Genomic DNA, 25881 nt, shown 5'->3' on the forward strand with positions numbered 1-25881 from the left:
CGTCATTTCATGTGTAAGCGAGCTCAGTTTTGATTGGCCAGCTACCATGTGCACTTCAATAACAATAAGGTCAAGCGATGTCTCGATACAGGTGCAGACCGGTTTTCGTTCACTGTTCAAATTGCGAATACTTTCATTGAAACAAAGAGAAAAATATAGAAAACCAGTTTCGGGTTAAAATGGCGGCTGTTTTCAATGAAATTTTACGAGATTTTAGTATTTTTGCAAATCTGATTTTTCTTGAGCCAAATTCTCAATATTTTCGCAAATGGCTCAAGTGGCGAACGACAGCGCGAGCCCTGATTATAGGGTGGTAGTTTTCTGGAAAAAAACATGGCGGACATTTTTATTATTTACGATTACACAACATATTTTTTACCAATTTAGCAGCCAGGATAGTGTTGTATCAATGTATAGCGCGCACCAGCTTTTTAATTTGAATTTTGGAGGTAAAACACTGCGCCCTATACGTGGAAACCTACGGTATGCAGATTATTCTGAATAAAACCGAAATCATAGTCTTCCTCTCCGTAATGGTGGTACTTTACGCAATTATGAAGCGTGGTTTCTAAATGGTCAAAAGGTTAAAGTTGTTTCAGTCTATAAATATATGGGTCTGTTATTAACCCCAAAGCTATCGTGGACAGCTGCTAAAGCCAAGTTGGTGGCACAAGCACGCAAAGCATTCTTCTCTATCAAACAGTTTCAAGTTCCCTTTGGTTATTTTACCCATAGTGACATTTTTAAACTTTTTGACACTATGGTTGTGCCCATACTCACATTTGGGGCTGAAATATGGGGTTATGAATACTGTGATATAATTGAAAGATCAAAAATCGAATTTTGCAAATATTTCTTAGGCGTCGCAGGGCTTAACACTAACTTTTTTTTCAACTAGCCCATTCGGGCTAGTAAATGCAGAACCTACTAGCCCTGACCAATCTTTCGTGTGCCCTGACCCAAGTATTATCAAAACCTTTATATTTATCATTCAACTTGTATTACCTTGTGCATGGAGATGCGCAATTATGATTCAATCATTCTTATTAGCTTGCCTTACTACAATTGTAATGCTAATGAATTCAATATTCATGTACTTAAGACATCTATTTGTAATCTTCACGCCATTTCGGGAGATATTTCCTTGTTTTTTTTCCCTAATACTTTCTCTTACTTTCCTCCAACTTTTCTTTTCTTATCCGAGGAACCCCCATCCCCACCCGTAAAGCCAAATTTAAACAACGACATGAAACGTTAAAACTTTTTTTACATAGATTGTAGCGGTTGCCGTCTGACAACAAACGGTAAGTGAATCGTAGGTGTTGCAAACTAACGTGTTACGGTACTCTTAACAATTGTTCAGGGTTAACTCTCTACATAAAGCCGGGATTGACCATTAATATTAGTTTTGCTAATTGAATTGCGTAAAAAAGATTGTCAAAAGTGACTTCTAATTGATCAAACAAATTAAAATGATTTAAAATTGATAAATAACTAATAATTTTACAGTAACATTGTGTTAATGTCGAGTTTTATACCTTCATCGATCCCGGACGATCAGGGCAATCCCGGCTTTTAGTTTAGAACGTATTTTTATCGAGAAAACACGTCACTTTGAGGAAACCAATCAAAAACCGTATCTAGCGGAATTCCGTTTAAAAATAGGTGCTGACGTGTTTTACCAGGAAAACCGCCAGGGATTTTCTGAATTGTCGGCCTCTTTTTGATTGCAATCAAGGGGTTCCAAATCTATTTCGAATTACAATCCGTTTGTTGTTTCCGACTTCACTCTGGAATTAAATTGTCATCTGATCATACTGTATTAAGATTTTTGCATCTTTGAAAAGCTTATTTAAAACGCAGTTTATTGATATAGAACACATAATCCCGCCCAAAATACACACGACCGGTCGGGCATGTTCCTGGGACATTGGGTAGCCCGGACCTAGGTACAGGCAGTGAATGTTGTTCGGACGTGCCTTAGTGTTAAGCCCTGCGTCGTCTCGACGATTAATAACAGCATGGTCTTAGGGGAATGTGGTCGATTATCACTTTGTTGTGTGTATTATCTGAAATGCATAAAATACTGGTGTCAGTTACTACAAATGCCTAACCATAGATATCCAGTAAATTGTTTCAGAATGCTGAAGTCATTAGACGATATTGGAAGGAAAAATTGGGCAATATTTGTGAAGGAACTCTTATTTAAATACGGTTTTGGTTTTGTTTGGGTTTCCCAGGACGTTGGCGATATGAATATATTTTTACAAAGTTTTAAACAGCGCATACAAGACTGTAAAACCAAAGACTATCACAATGAGATTAATGCATCTCCACGCTGCGACACTTAACAAACAAGTTAAGTCAATTTTAACTCCGGAGAAATATTTAACAATAGATGTACCCTTTAAGTCACGTCGCGCATTTGCACGTTTTAGGTGTTCTAATCATAAATTGAACATTGAACTTGGCAGGCATTTTAACATACAGCGCGAAAACCGAACATGCTTATTTTGTTTAACAAGATTTGACATACATGTATTGGAGAACGAATTTCATGCGTTCTTTGAGTGTCCTCAGTACACTGATATACGAACAAGTTATTTGTATAATTGGTATAATGGCCAAAGAAACGAAACATCATTTAATATCCTAATGAGCAGCACTGATATTTCTGTTATTAAACAATGAACATTTTATGTTACGAAATTAATGAATGTCGTTGGGAATATAAATTTACATTGATAACAAACTTTGTTATGTAATAATTTTCGTTGTACTTTGTTATGTAATAATTTTTGTTATATAATAGTTTCATTGAAAGACTCTACTTTTGTCACAAAATGCAGAAAAATAATATTTTTGAGTATCTCATATATGAATGATGGAGATATATACCCGTATGCACTGGTATCAAGGATTTTTGTATCATTTTGAAAATGTGAATTTGTTAAAACACCAGTGTACAAAAAAAAAATTTACAAGGTGGCATTTTATAATTATGAAATTGTTAATGAATGCTGTACTTTGGGCCGGGGCCTTTATTTACATGATACCAAATCAATCTTGAAATCTTGAAAAAACAAGTGGTTCCAGAGTCGTTGAATGTACTTGGTATTAGTAGGGAAAAAGAGCGTCTTTGATTCTCCATTTGATTATTGCAATTTTATTCCATGGACTCATTATACTAAGATCTTTTCTTTTGCATTTCTCAGTCTAACAGTAACGCACAAGTAAGATCAGAAGTCCCCGGTCATAGCTAAATATATGGGCAGAATCGTAAGAAAATGTGTTTTTATTGAGGACATCGATCCAAGAAAATCCGGTTAAAATCAGTTGGAAACAAACAATATAGCGATTTTTATTTTGGGGTCGAGTACGGTAAGGTACGAATATGACCTAATTAATATTCATGATTCGACACGTTAATTTAAACCTAAACAAACAAAATTGCGGATACAGGAAAATTTAGCAGAGAGATGGTTAAAGAACAAATGCAAATACATCTGTTACAGACGGAAACTGAGTTGCAGCGCTATGTTTTTGCTAAATCTATGTATTTATCTTCCTTATGCTAATAATGTTAAGCGAAAGCTAAATATTGATATAATTTGCATAACTCGCAACGCTGCAATTATTTTCGCTTATTGCATGTATTTATGATCATTTATATATTATTTTATTGATTCAAAACCGATTTTGACCAGCTTTTCGATGTCAACCTAGATAAAAAATATATTTCAATGAATTAATTATGTAAAATTTATTTTTAGCAATACGATTTATAAGCAAAACAACGATCTATTCCGCGAACTGTGACTTTAAGCATTCCAGCAAACTAGATAAATACATTTGGTACAGAAATTAAGACTTTTTCCAAGAATGCATGTAATGGAAACACTGAAGAAAAAAACATATTATTTACAGACGCTTTGCCAGCATCATTATAGTATATAACAATGTAAGTATTGGAAATGCTCAAATGATATACCTTTTATGGAAAGGCAACATTTGCTGAAACAATATACATGTATTCATATGTGCCTTTTTAGCAAATCTGTAAAAGACATTGGAAAGAAAACGTCCTTATAACGTCATGGAAGGGACCACAAAATGTTATAAGAAACTTTGTCGGCACCTTTCCAGAAGTGCTGGAAAAGCAATCAAACATGGAACCCATAATTAAACAAGGTGCCAATGATTGTTTTTATGCACACCTGGTTTAAGTTCTTATGCCAGATGCATAGGTTGGGCGGTTTGTATATGCAGGTTTCCCCTACTATCAGTGTACAGAGATTGGGTGTTTGCTATGTATCTATGATGTATCTATGGGGTGTCCAGATAACAGCAGTCTAATAAAGGCATGGAAGACTTTACTGTGAATGTGTTAGATGCCAGAAAGCTATCAGACAAAGTGCCTGCCACCTGTTAAGTTTAGGATTTAAATATAGGTTGATTATGGTTTCCTTCAGATGTGCTGATACAAATGTAATCAGTGCTTCTATAATAAATAACCACAATCCGAAAATCAAAAATCAAAAGCAATTTAGTGATAATGGTTTAAAGCCTCTATAACGCTCAAAATCAACTAAAATTTCGTAAAGTATTTCGTAAAATAAAGTAAACACCTAAACAATCAGTGTTCCTTATAGCAATAGCCACAATTTCAACGCTAGATGCGGTATGATTACATAGATTTTTGTAGATACAAAATGCTCGTTTTTATTTATTTGTGACACAATTAATTCCATTTTAATTTCCCGCGAATATATCTATTCATAAGTATTGGGAAGCGTTCATGTTTTTATGCCCCCCTTCAAAGAAGAGGGGATATATTGTTTTGCACATGTCAGTCGGTCCGTCGGTCCATCCACCAGATGGTTTCCGGATGATAAATCAAGAACGCTTAGGCCTAGGATCATGAAACTTCATAGGTACATTGATCATGACTGGCAGATGACCCCTATTGATTTTCAGGTCACTAGGTCAAAGGTCAAGGTCACAGTGACTCGTTCATTCATTGTATGTGTGTGTCCAAAAACTTTAACCTTGGTTAAAGTTTTATAACTTTTGCAATATTGAAGATAGCAACTTCATATTTGGCATGCATGTGTATCTCACTGAGCTGCACATTTTAAATGGGAAAAGTCAAGGTCAAGGTTCAGGTCACTAGGTCAAAGGTTAAGGTCACAGTGACAAAAAACGTATTCACACAATGGCTTCCACTACAACTGACAGCCCATATGGGGGGCATGCATGTTTTACAAACAGCCCTTGTTTTAAAGATGTTGATTGAGTAAAGACCAGTTCAGAAACACAAGGGATAATGCCCCACAGCATATGTTGTAGGTTTGTCTATAAAAAAAACATGGAAAACAATGAATTAAACATTTATTTGCAAAAATCCTAATTTTGCGTTCACATTTGAATGGCAATAATCCTAATGCCAAAAATTATTTAAAAAATATAACGTTGCAGATCTACTTTATTGTGATCCGTTGACACTGCAGAATGTCAAATATATCAGGATTAAGTAATATTTTTGGGGCAAAATATAACCCAAAACGGTAAATTTGGAGAAAATTTGAGGCATTATTGACAGTTTTGGGGAGGCTATTGACAACTACAAACATTCATTCTTAAAGGGATCTTTTCACGCTTTGGTAAATTGACAAAATTGAAAAAAGTTGTTTCAGATTCGTAAGTTTTCGTTTTAGTTATGATATTTGTGAGGAAACAGTAATACTGAACATTAACCATGCTCTAATATAGCCATTATATGCATCTTTTGACGATTTTAAAACCTAAAAATTATAAAGCGTTGCAACGCGAAACGATTGAGTAATTTGGAGAGTTCTGTTTTTGTCGTTAAATTTTGTAAAACTACAAAGATTGTTTATATAAGGTATAAAATACGTCAAGATGTGTACTCGGCGGAATAGCTCAGTAGGCTAAAGCGTTTTTACTTCAGGACTCTGGCAGGACTCCAGGGGTCACTGGTTCGAAACCTGCTCCGGGCAATGTTCTTTTCCTTTTTTTATTTTTTTTCTTGATTTTTTACTGGAGCTTTTACGATCCAATGTTTACATTTATCAATATAAAGCATTTAATGAATATGTTAAAAAAATGCCAAAATCTGTGAAAAGGCCCCTTTAAGTGCTGTATTTAACTGAGTTTTCATAAAGATATTCAAAATGTTTACCTTTCATTACATATTCCATAACATTAACAAACACTGTGAGATCCATGAACATCATAAATCAAACCTAATTTGTCTTTTTCGATTTCAAGATACTATCTTTGTAAAATGCCTCATAAAAAGACTCTATTAGACTTAACTCGGAATAACTCCAATTCAATTGACCTTTCGACAGCCGATTGATTGACAGGCTTATTAACCAATCAGATTACTGCATAGATTAGGCCCGTTTCTATCCGCCATTTTGTCCGTCAAACTCGCCGTTGTTCGTCACATAAGCTTATACGTAATGCTGTGTTTTAAGCAAAGAAAATGGTTAAAAGGTGCTGTAATGGCACTTGTTATTCAGACACAATGTATCCAGAACGGTTAAAAGATGGAACTACGTTTTTTTCCGTTCCATTAACCGGGTACTAATCTTAAAAAATGCAAACGTTGGATTCGTCTTTGTAGTCGTCTCAACGAACAGCTTAATCTCAACATATTAAGCTATCGCCCGAAAGCAAAACACCTCGACGTTTGTTCTAAGGTCGTTATAATAAGATACCTCGCGAAAATAGAATATGTAAGTTTTGCAACGGACACGCTATAGAAAACGAGCATCACTTTTAACTTGTTTTTCCTCTATATAGTGAAATTAGAAAGGAACATTTAAAACCATATTTTTAAAGGTGGCTAACGTTAAATAAATTTGACATTCTAATGCAGTCGGCTAATAAAAAAACATTCTAAACTTGGCTAACTAGATTATTAATGCTAATGAAATGCGTTATATTAAAGACAATCAGTTATAATTTTTAATAATATCACATAAAATAGAGCATTTTTATTTCTTTCGGTTTAAATCTTCCGAATTTAATGTAGCTAGTTGTATATCGTTAAAAGTTAAGAAACTATTTTAAAATGCGCATGTAATTATCAATAGGTGCCAATAAATGTCATTTTACACCATATGTGGGCTTTCTACTAATCCGTTATCAAAACAGATGCCGCAAACTGTGAATGACCCTTGACACTTTGATACCCAGTCTGATTAGCGAGTTTTTTTTGTACATGAAAATTCTTTCAACTTCTTATATTTTAAAAATTGCAAAAATAGTTTAAGAGGAAATTAATAATATTGTGTATGTTACTTTTTTGACGACATTTACTATGTTATACGATTATAACAATGCTCATGGGTCATTTTGACCAAACGCATTATAGATATGTGTTATATCGGATTTCAATAAAACGTTCTTTGTCTTCTTATATAATAAATTTACTTACCTGTGCCACATTTGCAATGTTGCCATCGGTTGCAAAATTAACGGCTTTAAATTAAAAAACTGAAATATCTGTTACTCAATGAAAAGTATTGTGACAAACGAACAATGCATACTGTATGTGATAATTTACGATAATTGGCCGACTTTGACTATAAAATTAACGATTTTTAAGTAGACTAATAAAAAAGTTATGACTATTTCATAGATATGATAATTATATTCAGCATAACTATTCAATTATAATAAAAATATTGTATGGCCTTTCTGGTATACCATGAGGCGTTTTTGGTTCACTGATGCGGACTTTTTGGGAAGCCTTTTTGGCAAACGGCCTTTCTGGTACTATATCTTTGAGGGGAGCTAAACACCCATTTGATACATTACATTTAACACATTTTAAATAAAACATGATAGCAATAGAAACATTTCATGTAATTTGGACCGAAATCTTTGGGAATATCTTCCAACGTACCGATTTGCGTAGCCAGTTTTATGACGGACTTCGGCGGAGTGACCTCCCTTGAAATCGGGGGGCGTGGCTTCACTCTCGCTGTCGAAAGGTCAATTTGGCTGTAGTTTCCATTACTCATTATCAGTGTGACAATTTTCAATAACTGTTTTTTGTTTGTATCTCAAACATATTCACCAGTGTTGATGGACACATATCTCAAACATATTCACCAGTGTTGATGGACACATATCTTTTATTTATTTTTGCTAGTCATATGATGTCCATCATCATTTGATTCTTATTCACCATTTTTTTTTTGCAGAGAATCATTAACTTATTTGGTTTCTTCATTTCTGTCATCTTAGAATCATGACTTTTGGGACTCATATATGTCTAACTACATTCCCGATCAAATAGTGAAGTCTTATGTTATTCAGTGACAATTGGAGGCACTCCATTTACATTCATGTGGAAACAAGCACATGCACATTGATATGTGTATTTTTAGCATTCTTAAATCGTTAAAATAATTAACTAGAAATGGCGCGGCAGAGGCCGACGCGTATACCCACGCCGAATGTTTGACCTAGGTGTGCCCCAGGGTTGGTAATGGGGCCACGCATAGCTGAGATTGACCGTATTGTCATAAGAGAAGTTCATCATCAATTAGAAGTGAATTGGTGTAGAAATGAAGAAGTTATAGTAAAAGGCAATTTTGGGTGGGTGTGACATATGTGGGCAGGGCGCCCCAGGGTTGGTAATTGTGCCATGCATAGTTGAGATTGACCGTATTGTCATAAGAGAAGTTCAGTATCAATTTGAAGTGAATCGGTGTAGAAATGAAGAAATTATAGTAAAAGGCAATTTTGGGCGGGTGTGGTCTATGTGGGCGGGGCCCCAGGGTTGGTAATGGGGCCATGCATAGTTGAGATTGACCGTATTGTCATAAGAGAGGTTCAGTATCAATTTGAAGTGAATCGGTGTAGAAATAAAGAAATTATAGTAAAAGGCAATTTTGGGTGGGTGTGGTCTATGTGGGCGGGGCGCCCCAGGGTTGGTAATGGGGCCATGCATAGTTGAGATTGACTGTATTGTCATAAGAGAAGTTCAATATCAATTTGAAGTGAATCGGTGTAGAAATTATAGTAAAGGCAATTTTGGGTGGGTGTGGTCTATGTGGGCGGGGCCCCAGGGTTGGTTATGGGGCCATGCATAGTTGAGAAAGACACTTTGTACTGGAAAGACACTGACATGCAGCATCTTGTGAAATTAGTTAATCTTGTAAGCCAGTTATCTGGACATACCTGGCAAACTGAACAGCACTCAGGCTGTCAGTTGTAGTATACTATGCCATATGTTATAGCTAAATTGTTCTGTGTTAATGGGTTATTAGCGCTTGCTAATTGTTGTTGACTAAATCTTCAAGTTTCACATTGTTTTCATGTTGGATCGTCATAAAATGTTGTTATTTGCCTTTAAGAATTGTTGTGTTGTCAAAGTAAAATGGTAACACGTACGTTGTTGGTTGAACCAATTAACAGCTTCTCATAACCCCGTATGACGCTTGTATATAGGTTTGGAAAATTAGTTCCTTCACAGCAGTCATATATTTCCGCTCTATCATCTAAGGGTTAGCAATTGTCATCCAATCTTCTTGAAACCAATGATCACAATAACCCTTTGCATGCTGGGAAATTTGTCGTCTGCTAAAATGTCGTCTGCTGAATTTCTAAAATTAGCATTTTCTTCGATTTTTTTCAAAGAATATTATCAGAATAGCAAACAGTTTGGATCCTGATGAGACCCCTTGTTCTGTGGCGTCTCATCTGGATCCAAACTGTTTGCAAAGGCCTTCAAAATTCGGTTCCCGCACTGAAAGGGTTAATGAATGAGCAATGCTCTGTGAAATCAGGGCATGATGCATAATGCATGAAGTGTTGTCCCAGATTAGCCTGTGTAGTCCCTACTGCATAATCAAGGGATGATGCTTTCCACTTTTATGTTATAATTTTTTGAAAGGATTTAGTCTCTTACAAGCGAAATTCCAGTTTTGGTGGAAAGAGTCGTCCCTGATTAGCCTGTGCAGACTACACAGGCTACTCTGGGACATCACTTAATACACATATGCATCAAGCCCTGATTTATCAGAGATTGGCACAAATATTTGTGTTCAACGGTCTTCTCCAAGTTCAAAATGTAAAGAATCGCAGAGTAATGGTCCTTTATTTAATTGAGATAATTTTACCATATTTATCCCTATAAATTCAAAACATGTTATAATTATGTGTTTATGAATTTTTTAATTTTTTTTAACTTCACTCTTGCCCTTGTGAAGACATGCTGTTTGAATAATAACCCTTGTAGTTCAATTATAATTATAAAATAGCATTATGCAATAAACATGGCCACATGGAATTTTTAGATTTAGTTGAGTTTGTTTCCAATTTAAACCCTTATTTTTTCCTTGGGAGCTTATGCAAATGAGCCAAAGACTTCATGTCTTCGAATTTCATATGGTAAATGTATACAATTCAGCTGTATTGCAATTCATGTAGGTAATAAGGATGTGAGAGACATTTCCTGCTCGGCACAGGGTAGAATTGGCATGGCACACCTATGTGACTATGTTTACCTAAACTGAGATTATAAGTTCTCAAGATCAATGATCTTAAACAAACAATGAACCTTGATAAGCCTCTTGATTTCCAGTGACTGTCATAAATGTATGACTTGTTGCTGATATACCTTGCCAGTGGCACTCCAGTATTAGCTAGGATTGTAAATCTGCCCGATTGTGTATATTTATTGATAGGGATATGTCACTAATGACATGGATCATGCTATTTATCTATGATTTTCCTTTGCTTCTTTGATTCTTGACTGATGTTTGTATGCCTTTTATGCTTTTATGACATTCCATATACAGCATTCCTATTGGGTTGACTTACAATCATGTTCAGGCCTCTATTGCCCTTTTATTAACCCTTTGCATGCTGGGAAATTTGTCGTCTGCAAAAATGTCATCTGCTGAATTTCAAAAATTAGCATTTTCTTCGATTTTTTTCAAAGAATACTATCAGAATAGCAAACAGTTTGGATCCTGATGAGACGCCACGTTCTGTGGCGTCTCATCTGGATCCAAACTGTTTGCAAAGGCCTTCAAAATTCGGTTCCAGCACTGAAAGGGTTAATAAGACAGCAATTTCTAATGTATAACACCATCCTGTTTAAGATCACATGGACGTATTATCAGAATTCAATGAAATGTTCAATGCAGTATTTCTTAAGGGTGGACTTCCTTGTAGTGTCATGTCGTTTCGCTCCAATGAGTGTTCAGGGAGTTAATCCCCTTGATTAATATTTCAATTTAATTAATCCATACATTGACAAGGGCATCATCATGGAGCATCCATAAGTTTCACTGGCATTATTGTTTTTCAAAAGAATAGGCAGCTGCAATTGATGAATTGGACGTCTGTTTGCTGATTGAATAATGTCATTGCCTTTTTGTTGTTCGCTTGTTCATTGAATTTTATTTCTCATTATATTCTAGTCATAGACCAAGCAAATAATGCTTACTATCATTAGTAGTATGAAAAAATTTATCTTAAATCCGATGTGCTATTGATAAAACTAACAAATTTTACCTTAAATAGTTGTGGATCAGGCCTTTTGAAACTATTAACAAATTTGTGAACAATCTTCATCAATTTGTCAATATTTAATATAGGTTCATTGCAGAGCACTATCAACAAAAAGTTATTGTATTAAAGTTGTATAAAAGTTGACAGGACAATTTACAAAAGGTTAAATATTACCTGTGAGAAATGCGGGTGTTTATTTATTCAAATTACTTTTCATCAAAGTAAATATCCTTGAGAATGTATCAACCTTGGTATGGACATTTTGCCAATATGAAATTGGTTTAGCAAGATGAAAATCTCTATAATGTACAGGCATGCTTAGACAGGTACAATATTTAATACCTGGTGGTTCAAATTGTATTCAGCTTTGTTTTTGACAATCACATATAATGCAATTTTAAGTAAATACTTATTGTACATTTATTGTCCCCTACCGGTGAAACCGGAGGGGACTACTTATGGTTTGCGTTCTGTGTGTCAGTCGGTCTGTCAGTCCGTCACCGTTTCTGGATCCTGCGATAACTTTAAAAGTTCTTCATATCTTTTCATGAAACTTTAAACATGGACAGATGGCAATATGGACGTAATGCAAGTCATTTCATTTTGTTCCTATGTCAAGAATTCTGGTTGCTATGGCAGCAAATATATATAAAAAAATCAGAAAATGTTGGAGTTTCACCGCTAGGGAATTTACATTGCTTGGCAATAGTCTTGTTTTACTTAATCTATTATCTTGCAAGTATATTTAAAGCCCCTCTAATTTTATAATGAAAAATAAAAATAAGTTTTTGAACCCATACATGCCATATTTCATGAGTTTGGCGCAACAGTCCAATTTCTGGGATTTTTGTCCTGCTCTTAGACAAAACAACAATATTTAATTCAAAACAATACTTGTTCTGTAAGTGTATTAATTATAGAAGTTGGGACTCTAGCTCCCTTTGGCCAAAACTTACCTTTACTTATCTCTTTATCGCCTGCTAATAGCAGCACTCCCTAGCAGAGTGTTGTTATTGATGTATAAACATTAAAGCACTTTGCTGCTACTGCCAATATCATCAGCTGGGAACCAATCCTTAATGCCTCTTTTTCTCCTTCAATCAGAGGACCTTTATGTTGGTCAAATATTACCCTTTGGTGGTTCCACAGCTAAGCTGGCGCGTCTTAACCCTTTGCATGCTGGGAAATTTGTCGTCTGCTGAATTTCTAAAATAAGCATTTTCTTTGATTTTTTTTTCAAAAAATACTATCAGAATAGCAAACAGTTTGGATCCTGATGAGACGCCACGTTCTGTGGCGTCTCATCTGGATCCAAACTGTTTGCAAAGGCCTTCAAAATTCGGTTCCAGCACTGGAAGAGTTAGGGCACCATCTGCTATCTTTCTGAGCAGTGTCCCGTCTTGACCCTCTACCCCAAAGGTGCTCTCCATCTCCAGACTGTGTTTGCAATGAAGCCTCGCAACCAACTTCCACTTAGTAGTGCTTGTCTTGGGTACTGGTCCAGGAGGACTCATAGACGGTACATTCCCATCTTATGTGTGTTGGCTTGCGCAATTATCTCTTCAAATGGGGAGAACAGGGCTTATTGTAATCATAATAACTGTGCCAAATGCGTGTACCGGTATGTTGGGTTATGTTTTACTCTTTTGATCATTGGGGCATTATTACACATACCGATTGGAATTGTCAATTACATCGAATCTTCAAGTAGAAAATATAATCATATTCCACAATTTATTTTACTGTCTAATTCCAAAAAAAATGCAAATGTTTGTGTTTATGAAATTCTATAACACATTTATTGTCAGTTTTGGGCAGAATATGATTTAACGCATTATGGACTGGAATAAAACATAGTTGTTAGGTATCTTGCGGCTTGTGTGCCATTAGGCCAGAAAATGAATGGCAATGCATACCTAATCCTTTTCCAGAGTGTAACTTGAAATAGATGATCTGAAAGCACTCAAGTCAGCCTATTACAATAATTATTGTGGTCCCTCAGAATCTCAAGGCACACACAGCATTGCAGAGAACTAAGCAATATGTTTGACATCTTAAAAATAAACAACATTATCCTTCTACAAATTATGTAGCTTTACCATTCTTACTATTTCTGTAGTTTGAACAATTGTTCAGTACTTTTGATTTATCAAAAAAATTACAAATGGTGTCATAATGGATAGTAACATGGGTTTACTTATTTAATTACTAAAAAATTGTTGTATTGATTAGTCCATCATTTGTTTATTCAGCCATCCATTTATGTGTTCTTTTTGTTCCTTCGTTTAGGGTTATTCACCTGGTTATTTTAATTTTTTGGTGGATGCGATGCTAAATACCACATAAAAATTGAAGCTTCAAATCTCAGCTTATCATTCATCGAGATAAGAAAGAAAGTTGAAAAAAGTCAGGTAAATGCAGTTAATTTATTCTTCAAGGATTTTAACAAGTAGTAAAATTGTAATTTACTTTTAACTATCATGTGAGGGCTTTTTTAACCATTTAAATCCTTTTCAGATGTTAATTGAACAACATTCTCCACTTCTAATAAGTGAAATGTTGAGATGTTTATCGAGCAATTGATTTGATGGCATTCAATTATTGATGACTTGCATTAGGATGGCCTCTGGGATTTATGGATTAACCTGGCAGTTTGATGAATTAAATTTAATTATCTGCATTATCAGCGAAATGTTAAATGAAAAAGACCTTTCGTACCTAAATGTGTGGCAAATAAAATTGAAGCTTGTTATAACTTTGATTAACTTTGACTTATAAATAAGTTCAATAAACATATTGAAACAGTTATGATGGAAATAACAATTTGAATGCCCGATATATGCTTGTTATTGAATATGAAGTCACACAAAATTAAAATCTGATATAACCAATGATGAACACTTCTGAAACACAAGTAAAGTCGTGAAGAACTGCTTTTGGTGCTATAATTCATGAAAAATGCCCCATAGAAATTAAATTAATTAAGAAATTAACATAACGTGTGATTATGTTCATTTTTATGTTGATTTGATGATCAGGATTGTGTTCTTTCCACAGGAATTGCAAGCATAATACATATTAATTGTATGTTGGTGATTGTTCTGGAAAAAGATTTGGCATTTTTAATATGAATACCATTGTGTGAGGAATTTCATGTGGTGTTACTTTTTCCATTGAGCATAATTGAGTTCATGTATTTTGGGGGCCTTAAAATTTAATTTACTGCTTCAAAAAAGACCTTGATTAACTTGTGTACTTAATCATTGATTATCTTCACCTTATTAATGATATTACCAGTAATCTGCTTGTATTAAACCTTCTAATATGTGTGTCTAAGAACAGTTGATCAAAGGCAATATAATGCTTTCTGATGTTCACATATTTTGTATTGTTCACAGTTTTTCCAGCAACATGATTACAGCATTTATATTGATGTCAATTAGCTATAAAAAGGATTATATTATGTTTTCGGTGTTTGTCTAATAGACCATATTGTTTACATAAGGGATTTAATGTTGCCAAGGCTAACAGAAACAAATCTGTCTTAACTTGCCATACATACCTGCACATTTAATACCTTAGATTGTGTTGTTTAATAAAAGAATTTATACAAATATGTGATTGCATGATAGTTTTTAATGTGGATATTATATTTTTCATTGCTGAGTGGAGAGTCTATAAACTTTCGATAAAGTACTTAAAATTGTTATGTCATACGGTTTAAGAAGATTTTGGAATTTTGAAGAAGGCGGTGTTTTGGTTTTCAATTAATCCTTGAAAGATTAAAAGTCAAGAAGTTTAGGTCAAGTTAATAGTTGTATTGCTTGAATAAATATATTTGAAAGTAGACATTGCAGAAATTGTGAAGCATTTGCTCAAATCAAAGATAAAAAAAATATTGTGACAATATAACTTGAGCCAAAAATAATCGGTCAGTTTGGAAATATTATAAGGACCATTTTGTGGATCTATAAAATACCTGTTTCACATTTTGCACAGCAGAATTTTGCATCAAATTTTTTGTATCCAATGTTTATGAATGAAGTATTTGCATAGAAGTTGTAGCCACATGATCAATTAAACACTGTAACTATTGGAGAAGATATTTGAACAGCGTTTATTGCTTGACTCTGTCTATTTATTGGAGAGGTATCGATGACATGCCATCTTCCCTACCCTGATTGGGACAGGTCGCAAAATTCAATTTGCGATCATTCATAGATAAGCTCTCTCAGATAGTGTAGATTAGTTTACAGTTCTTTTCTGGAGCGGCCTTTGGAATTTTGGCTAGTGAATAGATGGATTTTTTGTGCATGAAAAGGATATACAAAATATTAAAAATTAATATAGGGAGTAACCTTTAACAAAGTGGTGGTAGATGTTAAGTGCGTTTGTGTCAAGACATTGTGTGTTTGATTTCATTATAAGAAAAAAATCTCTTGGTATCTTAAATTTGAGGTATTTGAAGTTAAGCTATATATTGGCAGTATTGTCAAATAGCTAACAATCTAAAGTTTGGTCAAAGTTAATTTATGCAGGAAAACTAAATGAAAATCACGCTTTGATGATTTGATCATCAGATTCTATACTGAATCAAAGTTCTTACATGTCATCCAGTGTATTGAATTCTAGCATTTGTGTAAGTGACCTCATATAAAAACAGATACCGGTGTTTTAGAGGTATTAAGATTGAGTACTTACATTTGGAAAAACTATGAAAACTGATATAATGGCAGCCGTAACCTCTGTGACGACCTCGCCAGTTACCACCTCTGGGACCTCAGTTTTACGGAATTATAGTTTCCGACTCGTAAGGTTAGTTTTTGTGTGAAGATTTTATTTTATTATAATTATATGTACATTTTTATTTACTATTTTTATGCTACTTAAGAAAGGCATGTAGTAGTCGAACTGGCAGTTCATGAGTATGTCAGTTTGTGGGGGTGTTTGTAAGTTCTGTTCGTCCATCAAGTTTTCTAGTCAACTCTGTAACTTAAACATCCCTGGAAGGATTTTAATTAAACTACTGATTATTACCCATGCGCAGATCATATGTTGCAAATATATCTTACGCTCCTTGGTCAAAGGTCAAGGTCTAAATTCAATGTTAAAGGTGATGCTCCTTAACTTTAATAATGGTCTGAAGGATTTGATAATAACTTCAATACAATATTTATTTTGCTTGTCAGTCAAAGCTTAAAGTCGCAATTTAAATCAAAGTTCATAAATTAATGTTTCAGCTCTTTAACTTGTACATGATATGTTGGAGGATTTTAATGTATAATAATGTTTTATTATTTTCCATGACCAAACAATGTGTTGATAGCATATCCCATGCTTGTGGGTGAAAGATCAAGGTCACAATTAGATGGCAAAGGGCGTAAATTTAAGTTTCCATTACGTAACATTTACATGGCTTGGAGAATTTTTATACAGTTTCAGATGACTCTTCGCCCATGACAAGACAATGAGCAGGGTGCAACTCCCATGGTATTCTTTAATTTTATGATTAATATTACAACTTAAGGTCACAGTTTGTGAATTATTGTTCTATCAATATTAAATATCTTTAAGAATGTTAATATTTCTTTGGATTAGGGTATAATCTCCATTACCAGAAAATGTGTCAATATAATCCATATTCCAAGGATGCAGTGGTGTAGTGGATATGGTGTCCGCCTAGCGATCGGGAGGTCACGGGTTCGATCCCCACTGTGGGAGCGTTCTTTTGATTTTCCCCATAGACACCGAGTACTGGTTCTAGTCCATGAAAGCAGACTTGAGACCGGTTCAAATAAGCCTTAAGTGTTTTATGCAATCGAGCTAAAATAAATTTGTTTAAACTAATAACCCATATTACCCCCTCAGTGCAAAGTGAAAGCCTCAAATCAAGGACAAAGGTTAATAGCTTTAAATTTCAGGATGTGTCTTATAGTTCATGAACTTTGTTTATACACTTCAGATCATTTCGTTGCATCATGTTACACAGGTTCTATGAATCACATTTCAGAGTTGTTAGCATCTATAATTTGTTATAATTCATGGTATATATTCTATTAATAATGTATATACATATATTTAATGCCATTTGTGATCATTTTGTGGTAATTTGCTCTGATATTGTTTGAAGCAACCTTGCTTAGGATTTATTTATTCAAGTTAGCGTTCAGGAAAATATGGAGTTAAATCTTAGGATAAATGGTTTATTTGGGATAATATATTGGACATATACTATATTACAAAATAAGGGATCACATTCTAGTGGTCTGCAATATATACAGCCTAGAATATAATGGATATGTAGTGTATACAGTCTAGATATTACATTATAGGAGTTGGAGTCAGATACATTTTTTTTATGCAAGGCTTAGAAATATTTGCAGCATGTGAAGAATTTGATCTTTGTCCCACTATCTGCATCATCTAATCATCTAACATTTTATGTGATATCTAGTATTATTCTCTGCTCATAAATCACATTAAAAGCATGAACACATACATATGAACTTCGTTAATATTTTTGTTTACATGTTCCATAAACATTATCAATGGGTATGGCATCAAATTGATATACATGTATATAATGTTTTCATTATAACAAATATGTTAACTAGTATTTTAAATGTATGCTCAGAAAAAAGTGCAGATAAAGTTTCTTACATTGGGGGTGGTTATAAATAAATTAAAAATATTATTTTAAAAATATTTTGTGGTGATAAAGATATCTTGATATTTTTGCAGATATAATGGACAGGCAAGGTAAAAGTGTAGAGGTATCGGCATTTTTGTGATGATTATTTGTCATAACATTAAAAATGTTATATGTATATTTTTTGTTTTTAATGTTCAAAATAAAAAATAGTATAATGGTGAGTGGAATAGTTTATGTCATTATTTCTTATGTGGGTTTGAGGAGATTTTAAAGAATTTGTTCATTATGAATTCACTTTTGGACTGGGTTTGTAAAATTCTGTTAAAATAAATATTTTATTAGACAGAGATTGAAAGTTTGTTTTTTTGTTGTTGTTTTTCAACACATTGTACTCTTAACTAAAATACTGTGATTTGCTGTTAAAGGGTGCTCATATAATTGTTACACATAGCACTATATCAACATAAGTTTTACTATCAAGTAAAACTGTGTAAATATTTTACAAGTTTGTTTCATCAAATCTTTAAGCTGTTCATTACCATCTACAGTATCAACTATTTTAAATCATCGATTACTCAAGAGTCAATATTCCTTTCATGCATAAAATAGTTGCTTTTGTAAAGGTATTGGGTTCTTGGGTTCAATTACTTTTTAGACAAATTATGGCCTTTTATGTGTCCCTGCTGAATTGATAATCAGTGATTGGTATGCTAATCAAATAACCTGAAACATGAGTGGTAATGTTAGTAAACGGAAATGCTAAGATTATTGGAAATCTGAAAAAGAACATTTTTATGAGATTTCTGACCTTTGTATTGCATAAACAACTCGGCCGTCTGTGCTGACATGGTACAAAATGTATTTTATACATTTTTGATTTATTTATGCAATTCTTCTAATGTCACAAAGTATAACGATAACAACAGAACTTTCCACATTATACAATGGTTTCGCGTTTGTAAGGCTTTTTAATTTTCTGGTTTTTAAATAGTCAAAAGATGCATATTATGGATATATATAGAGCATTTTAAATGTTCAGTATTACTGTTTTGTTGCAATAAACATAACTGCAATGAAAATTTGCGAATCTGGAACATTGTTTTTTCAAGAGGGGATGTTTGTTTCCAATCAATAACTCGTCAACGAATTGACAAATTGCCTTGATACTTCCCGTGTGCATTGGCCTTGGACAGTAGATGACCCCTATTGAAATTTGGGTCACTATATCAAAGATCAAGGTCACTGTCACAATAAGTGTGAAAATTGTTTCCAATCAATAACTCGTCAACAACTTTACCTTTTGGCTTGATACTTTCCATGTGCATCGGCCTTGGACAGTAGATGACCCCTATCAAAATTTGGGTGAAAACTGCTTCCAATTAACCCTTTAAGCGCTGGAACCGAATTTTGAAGGCCTTTGCAAACAGTTTGGATCCAGATGAGACGCCACAAAACGTGGCGTCTCATCAGGATCCAAACTGTTTGCTATTCTGATAGTATTCTTTGAAAAAAAAATCAAAGAAATGGCTAATTTTAGAAATTCAGCGGATGACATTTTAGCAGGTGACAAATATCCCAGCATGCAAAGGGTTAATAACCTGTCAACAAATTGACCGATTGGCTTCATACTTTACATGTGCATTGGCTTTGGACAGTAGATGACCCCTAATGAAATTGGGGTCACTAGTTCAAAGGTCAAGGTCACTGTGACATTAAGTGTTAAAGTGGTTTCCTTTTGATAATTGTCATCAAAGGATTGAGTAATAGGTGTCAAGGTCCAGTTTAGGGGCATTTGTCTCAGACCGAGGAGCTCTTGTTGAGGATAAATCTCGAATGTCTGTTTTGATCAATATTGGCTGTTGGTTTACATAAATCTTGGTTGAGTGTTGCATCAAGCTTAGCTGACTTTAGGGATTTTTTACAGTCAATTACCTTTTTCAAAACACATTCGTTGAATTTAGAATTAAGTCTGCAATACCATTTATTAACTTGGCATCAATAGTGTAGAAAAAACAACATTTAATGTAACTATCAATGATTTCAAGAATTAGTTTCAATTGAAATGTCTTGCCTTGTGTGTCTGATTATTATTATATTTGGTGAATCTAATTCAAGAATCTAATTCTAATTCTGGCCAGGATTGATTCTGGCATGCTCAGTGACATTCATGTTCCATATTGGCGATACCAATCTTGCTCATGTTTCCCAAAATGTTTCCAGGTATGCAAATAGGAGATTCATAAACATTTATATAACAGATGGTAACTGTTGTGTCTATTTCCCTTTCATTTTACACATATTTCTATGCATTTTATGCATTTTCAGTTATTATATATTTTAAACTGAGTTATGTATAAGTGGGTTAATTAAGAAACTGATTGATAATCCAATAACAGAATCAGTGTTTGATTAAATTCAATTAAAATGCATCCAAGTTATTTTTTCAAGAGCTTAAATTTATTCATTGAAAATAACAAACATTACCCATTCTCTTTAATTGGATGTGATTAAGAATTGCATCTTCTCCATTTGTAAGACATTATGTTCCCAATGTCATTAAAGTTTATTAAAGCATCTTCTCATTTCGTAAGACTTTATGTTCCCAATGTCATTAAAGTTTATGAAAGGTTCATGAAATATTTATAAAAAACTTATTATATATTGAACAAAATCATATATTTAGAAATATAATTCATTAGTAACTGCCTAGGAAGCAATGTCAATGTCATACACAGGAGTGTGCTATTTAAGCTGCGAATTAATGAAACTTGCTATTTATAGTGTAATGAATTAAAGAAATGTTCTATTTATATTGTCAATTTCAAGCAGGGCACTATTTTTGTAACCGCAAATACCTGCGCTGTTTTTTGGGACATTATGAACATTTCGACACTCAACCTTTGCAGTAGTATTCCAAGGATGCAATTTCCAGCTCTGTCAATGCTCTAATGGCTGCTGTTGATTGTTTGTGGGATGAAGGCAGGCCATTTTTTGCCATGATTTCCGGGAAATGCAGCATAAGAAACTGTGGCATGCAGAGTTATTGATTTTGGCAGATGTGCACCTTGCCTGTTCATGATGATGATGAAGTTTGTATGAGCCATTGAAAACGTCAAGTTTTACATGGTGAAGACATTTTTTCAAAAGGTTTACATCTGTAATCTCTGTTACACACATTGCATTTGCGTGGATTGAGTATACAAATACTTTTATTTAAGAAAACAAAAAATAATTAGTTGTCATGAGTGGCCCAGAGAACACTTTCAATGGACATTTTAAAACCTATCTCAAGACTTTTATGAGTTATAATTTACCAATAAATTGTTATCCCCACGCTTTTCTGAGAAAAAGTGGGGATATTGTGGTTATGTCCGCCTGTCCGTCCTGGCCACCTGCTCCTCCTACACTATTAGCACTAGAACCTTAAAACTTACACACATAGTAGCTATGAGCATATGTGCAACGGTGAACTATTTGGAATTTTGATCTGACCCCTGGGTCAAAAGTTATGGGGGTTGGGGTGGGGCCGGGTCAGAGATTTTTACTTATTTTACATTAACTTCTTCATTTCTACACTGATTTACTTTAAATTGATACTGAACCTCTCTTATAACAATACGGTCAATCTCAACTATGCATGGCCCCATTACCAACCCTGTGGCGCCCCGCCCACATAGGCCATGTCCACCCCAAATTGCCTTTTACTATAATTTCTTCATTTCTACATCGATTCACTTCAAATTGATACTGAACTTCTCTTATGACAATACGGTCAATCTCAACTATGCATGGCCCCATTACCAACCCTGGGGCGCCCTGCCCACATAGGCCACGCCCACCCCAAATTGCCTTTTACTATAATTTCTTCATTTCTACACCAATTCACTTCAAATTGATACCGAACCTCTTTTATGACAATACAGTCAATCTCAACTATGCATGGCCCCATTACCAACCATGGGGCGCCCCTGGGTCAAACATGCGGCTTGGGGATACGCGTCGGCCTCTGCCACGCCATTTCTAGTTTCATATGCTTTCTGGTTAGCAATTAATTATTATCCCCACGCTTTTTGAAAAAAAGGTGGGGATATTGTGGTGATCTCCGCCGTCCGTCCGTCTGTCCGTCCGTCTGTCCGTCCGTCTGTCCGTCCGTCCTGGCCACTATCTCCTCCTACACTAAAAGCACTAGAACCTTGAAATTTACACACATGGTAGCTATGAGCATATGTGCGACAGTGCACTATTTGGAATTTTGATCTGACCCCTGGGTCAAAAGTTATAGGGGTTGGGGTGGGGCCGCGTCAGAAATTATCACTCATTTTTTTAGGTTATTTTACATTTACTTCTTTATTTCTACACCGATTCACTTCAAATTGATACTGGACCTCACCTATGACAATACGGTCAATCTCAACCATGCATGGCCCCATTCCCAACCCTGGGGCGCCCCGCCCACATAGGCCACACCCACCAAAAATTTCCATTTACTATAATTTTTTCATTTCTACACGGATTCACTTCAAATTGATACTGAACTTTTGTTATGACATTAGGGTCAATCTCAACTATGCATGGCCCCAATCCCAACCCTGGGGCGCCCGCCCACATAGGCCACACCCATCAAAAAATTCCATTTACTATAATTTTTTCATTTCTACACGGATTCACTTCAAATTGATACTGAACTTCTCTTATGACATTAGGGTCAATCTCAACTATGCATGGCCCCATAACCAACCCTGGGGCCCCGCCCACATAGACCACACCCACCCAAAATTGCTTTACTATAATTTCTTCATTTCTACACCGATTCACTTCAAATTGATATTGAACTTCTCTTATGACAATACAGTCAATCTCAACTATGCATGGGCCCATTACCAACCCTGGGGCGCCCCGCCCACATAGACCACACCCACCCAAAATTGCCTTTTACTATAATTTCTTCATTTCTACACCGATTCACTTCAAATTGATACTGAACCTCTCTTATGACAATACGGTCAATCTCAACTATGCATGGCACAATTACCAACCCTGGGGCGCCCTGCCCACATATGTCACACCCACCCAAAATTGCCTTTTACTATAACTTCTTCATTTCTACACCAATTCACTTCTAATTGATGATGAACTTCTCTTATGACAATACGGTCAATCTCAGCTATGCATGGCCCCATTACCAACCCTGGGGCACACCTAGGTCAAACATTCGGCGTGGGGATACGCGTCGGCCTCTGCCGCGCCATTTCTAGTTTGTATTTTCTTTCCATTTCAATTATTTAACCCAAAAATCTAAGCCACTCATTTTAAGCTCTAAGTTAAATGAAGAGGAAGCAACTTTTTCTCATTTGGGACGTATACACATTTCAACAATTTCCATTTTGTGTGTTTTAACTTTTAAGTGTTTTCTTATATATTTAAAATAAAATAAAATAAACTGCAAATATAATCTGCTTACTTGACAATATTTTTTTTTTGTTCAAATGGAATTCTTCAAATATGTAGCAACTTTGATTTACTTTCAGTATACAGGTTTAATATGTTTGTTCTCAAACAAAGTTATTTACATTGAAGTTCAAGTTTCTAGATTGGGTCAAGCATGAAGATTATTTCACTAGTATCTATACGAATATGTTCTGTGGTCTATTGTTTTATGTCAGTTTTATTAGCATCATAAATAAAATGTTTGTCTGTCATATCATATTTAACCCTTTACCACTAAGAAACGTTTTTGAAGCATTTGTAGTCCCTTAGAAAGTTAATATAATTAAAGACCATGCTTACTAGATTCAAATTTTAAAGGCTTCATTTCCAATCCTTAGATACTGATGCGCAGCAAACAGCATGAAACCTGAACAAACTACGAGTCATGCGCAGGCTGTTCTGGTTTTATGCTGTTTGCACATAGCCATTGTCACGTTGCTTCTAAGTGGGAAAGGGTTAAAGTGCCAGGTAAACCCATTTTTATATCTCATTTAACATGTTCTACCAAAAGGGGGACAACTGTTGGTGGACAATGAATGTGAGGTGGCAAGAGTAGAAGTTCTTTGATATGTTCCTGTTTATCCAAGAGAGATTACTGAGACTGCATTATTCATTTTACTCAGATAAGATTTATCTGCATTGTGCTCACAGTTGAATGAACTTTTGCATAAGGGGAAAAAAATTGTTCATTTCTGTTTTGAATATTTTAGTTTGTTCCAATTTAACTATTTTCCTAAGTTTTGTAGTAAAGAGAGATTTAATTTTCTAGCTGCTTTATTATAAATTTTAAAAATTAATTTTCTAATCAAGGTTTGAGATGAAAGGTAATTGTGAGTGTGTATTGTTTGTTAACACGATAATCAAGGCGGTAAAATATGCTTCAACTTTGAAGGGAAATTGCAGTGCCGTTAGAAAGTCATGTTTTGTCCATAGCCAATAGATTACAGAGTGAAAACCCCCTTGTACAATAAATGTGATCATGGTTATCTGTCACGGACCATCAGTGCGCAGATGATTGGTGACAAGATCAAAGCCATTAAGGCAGAAACATCAAGTGTTCAAGGCGGAAAAAAAACTATAACTTTGGTGCTAGGCATGATCACCTTTGGTGGGGAAATGTTTATTTGACTGTGGTTTTAGTTGGGTTGACACATTCTTTCATGGGTTAAAATGTTTGGTTCATTTGACCATTGTTGCTCAGTTGGTTTAACATGATTGTTGTAAGGTGAATGCACAGATGATTATAATTTTGATACAAACTGTCCACATTGAAGATTTGTGTGATCATTATAAATTAACCCTTTGCATGCTGGGAAATTTGTCGTCTGCTCAAATGTTGTCTGCTAAATTTCTAAAATTAGCATTTTGTTCGATTTTTTCAAATAATACTATCAGAATAGCAAATAGTTTGGATCCTGATGAGACGCCACGTTTTGTGGCGTCTCATCTGGATCCAAACTGTTTGCACAGGCCTTCAAAATTCGGTTCCCGCACTGAAAGGGTTAAATGAAGATTACATTTCTGCCAAAATATTCTACACACCTAGCCACATGTTTCTGTTTGAAAAATGTTCACTAGTAAATGTAAACTATGATGTTTATCTACTTATGTAAGAGCAAGATAAAATGTCTTGCAGGTGTTGCTCTTTCACAAAATCTTGATTTGTGTTACTTTAAATGTTGTTCAAATAAAAACTATCAATTAAAACTGCCAATTCAGAATCCACTTCCCTTATAAACAAGGGATCAATGTGAATGAAGGAATTAGTCATTCCTATAAATAAAACCTGAATGAGGTGTAAGTACCTTAGCCTTTTTCTGCACATTGTTAAATATTGTCATCTGTTTACTGAATATTTCATGCTTTTAGTAAGAAGATTTACTTTCCAACATCAGAGATTTGTGATTATTAGATTTAACGCTGTGTATCTTCATCCGTTTTTGATGCACTTCTATGAGTAATTCTTTTCCTAAAGCCATTAAAGTAACATCAACAAAACTGAGCCAAAAAGAGTATTGATTTTTTTTTAAATACATCCGGATATTGATGGATATAGCCATCACAAATGATTTCTTTGTCAGTAGCTGGGACATTGCAAATGAATTGGTAAATGCATGTATAATAAAAAAAAATAAACTAAGCGTTCACATTTTTTCATCTGTACAAAGAACAGCTTACAT

The 25881-nt window shown here is 34.6% G+C and overlaps 2 protein-coding genes across 3 annotated transcripts in view; one reads left to right on the top strand and one right to left on the bottom strand.

The window, feature by feature from the left end:
- Positions 1–25881, top strand: part of LOC127879886 (homer protein homolog 2-like) — a 105950-nt gene that overhangs the window by 56069 nt on the left and 24000 nt on the right. The window lies entirely within an intron of this gene.
- LOC127879882 (uncharacterized) overlaps positions 9595–25881 on the bottom strand; it is a 232349-nt gene continuing 216062 nt past the window's right edge. The window contains exon 3 of one of the 2 annotated variants that reach the window (XM_052426957.1): positions 9595–9790. The gene's annotated coding sequence lies outside the window, so the exon portion shown is untranslated. Of the gene's footprint in view, positions 9791–25170; positions 25195–25881 lie in introns of those variants that run through there. The other variant, XM_052426958.1, reaches the window with a different exon arrangement.

Source organism: Dreissena polymorpha, chromosome 4, assembly GCF_020536995.1.
Source record: "Dreissena polymorpha isolate Duluth1 chromosome 4, UMN_Dpol_1.0, whole genome shotgun sequence".
Lineage (NCBI taxonomy): Eukaryota > Metazoa > Mollusca > Bivalvia > Myida > Dreissenidae > Dreissena > Dreissena polymorpha.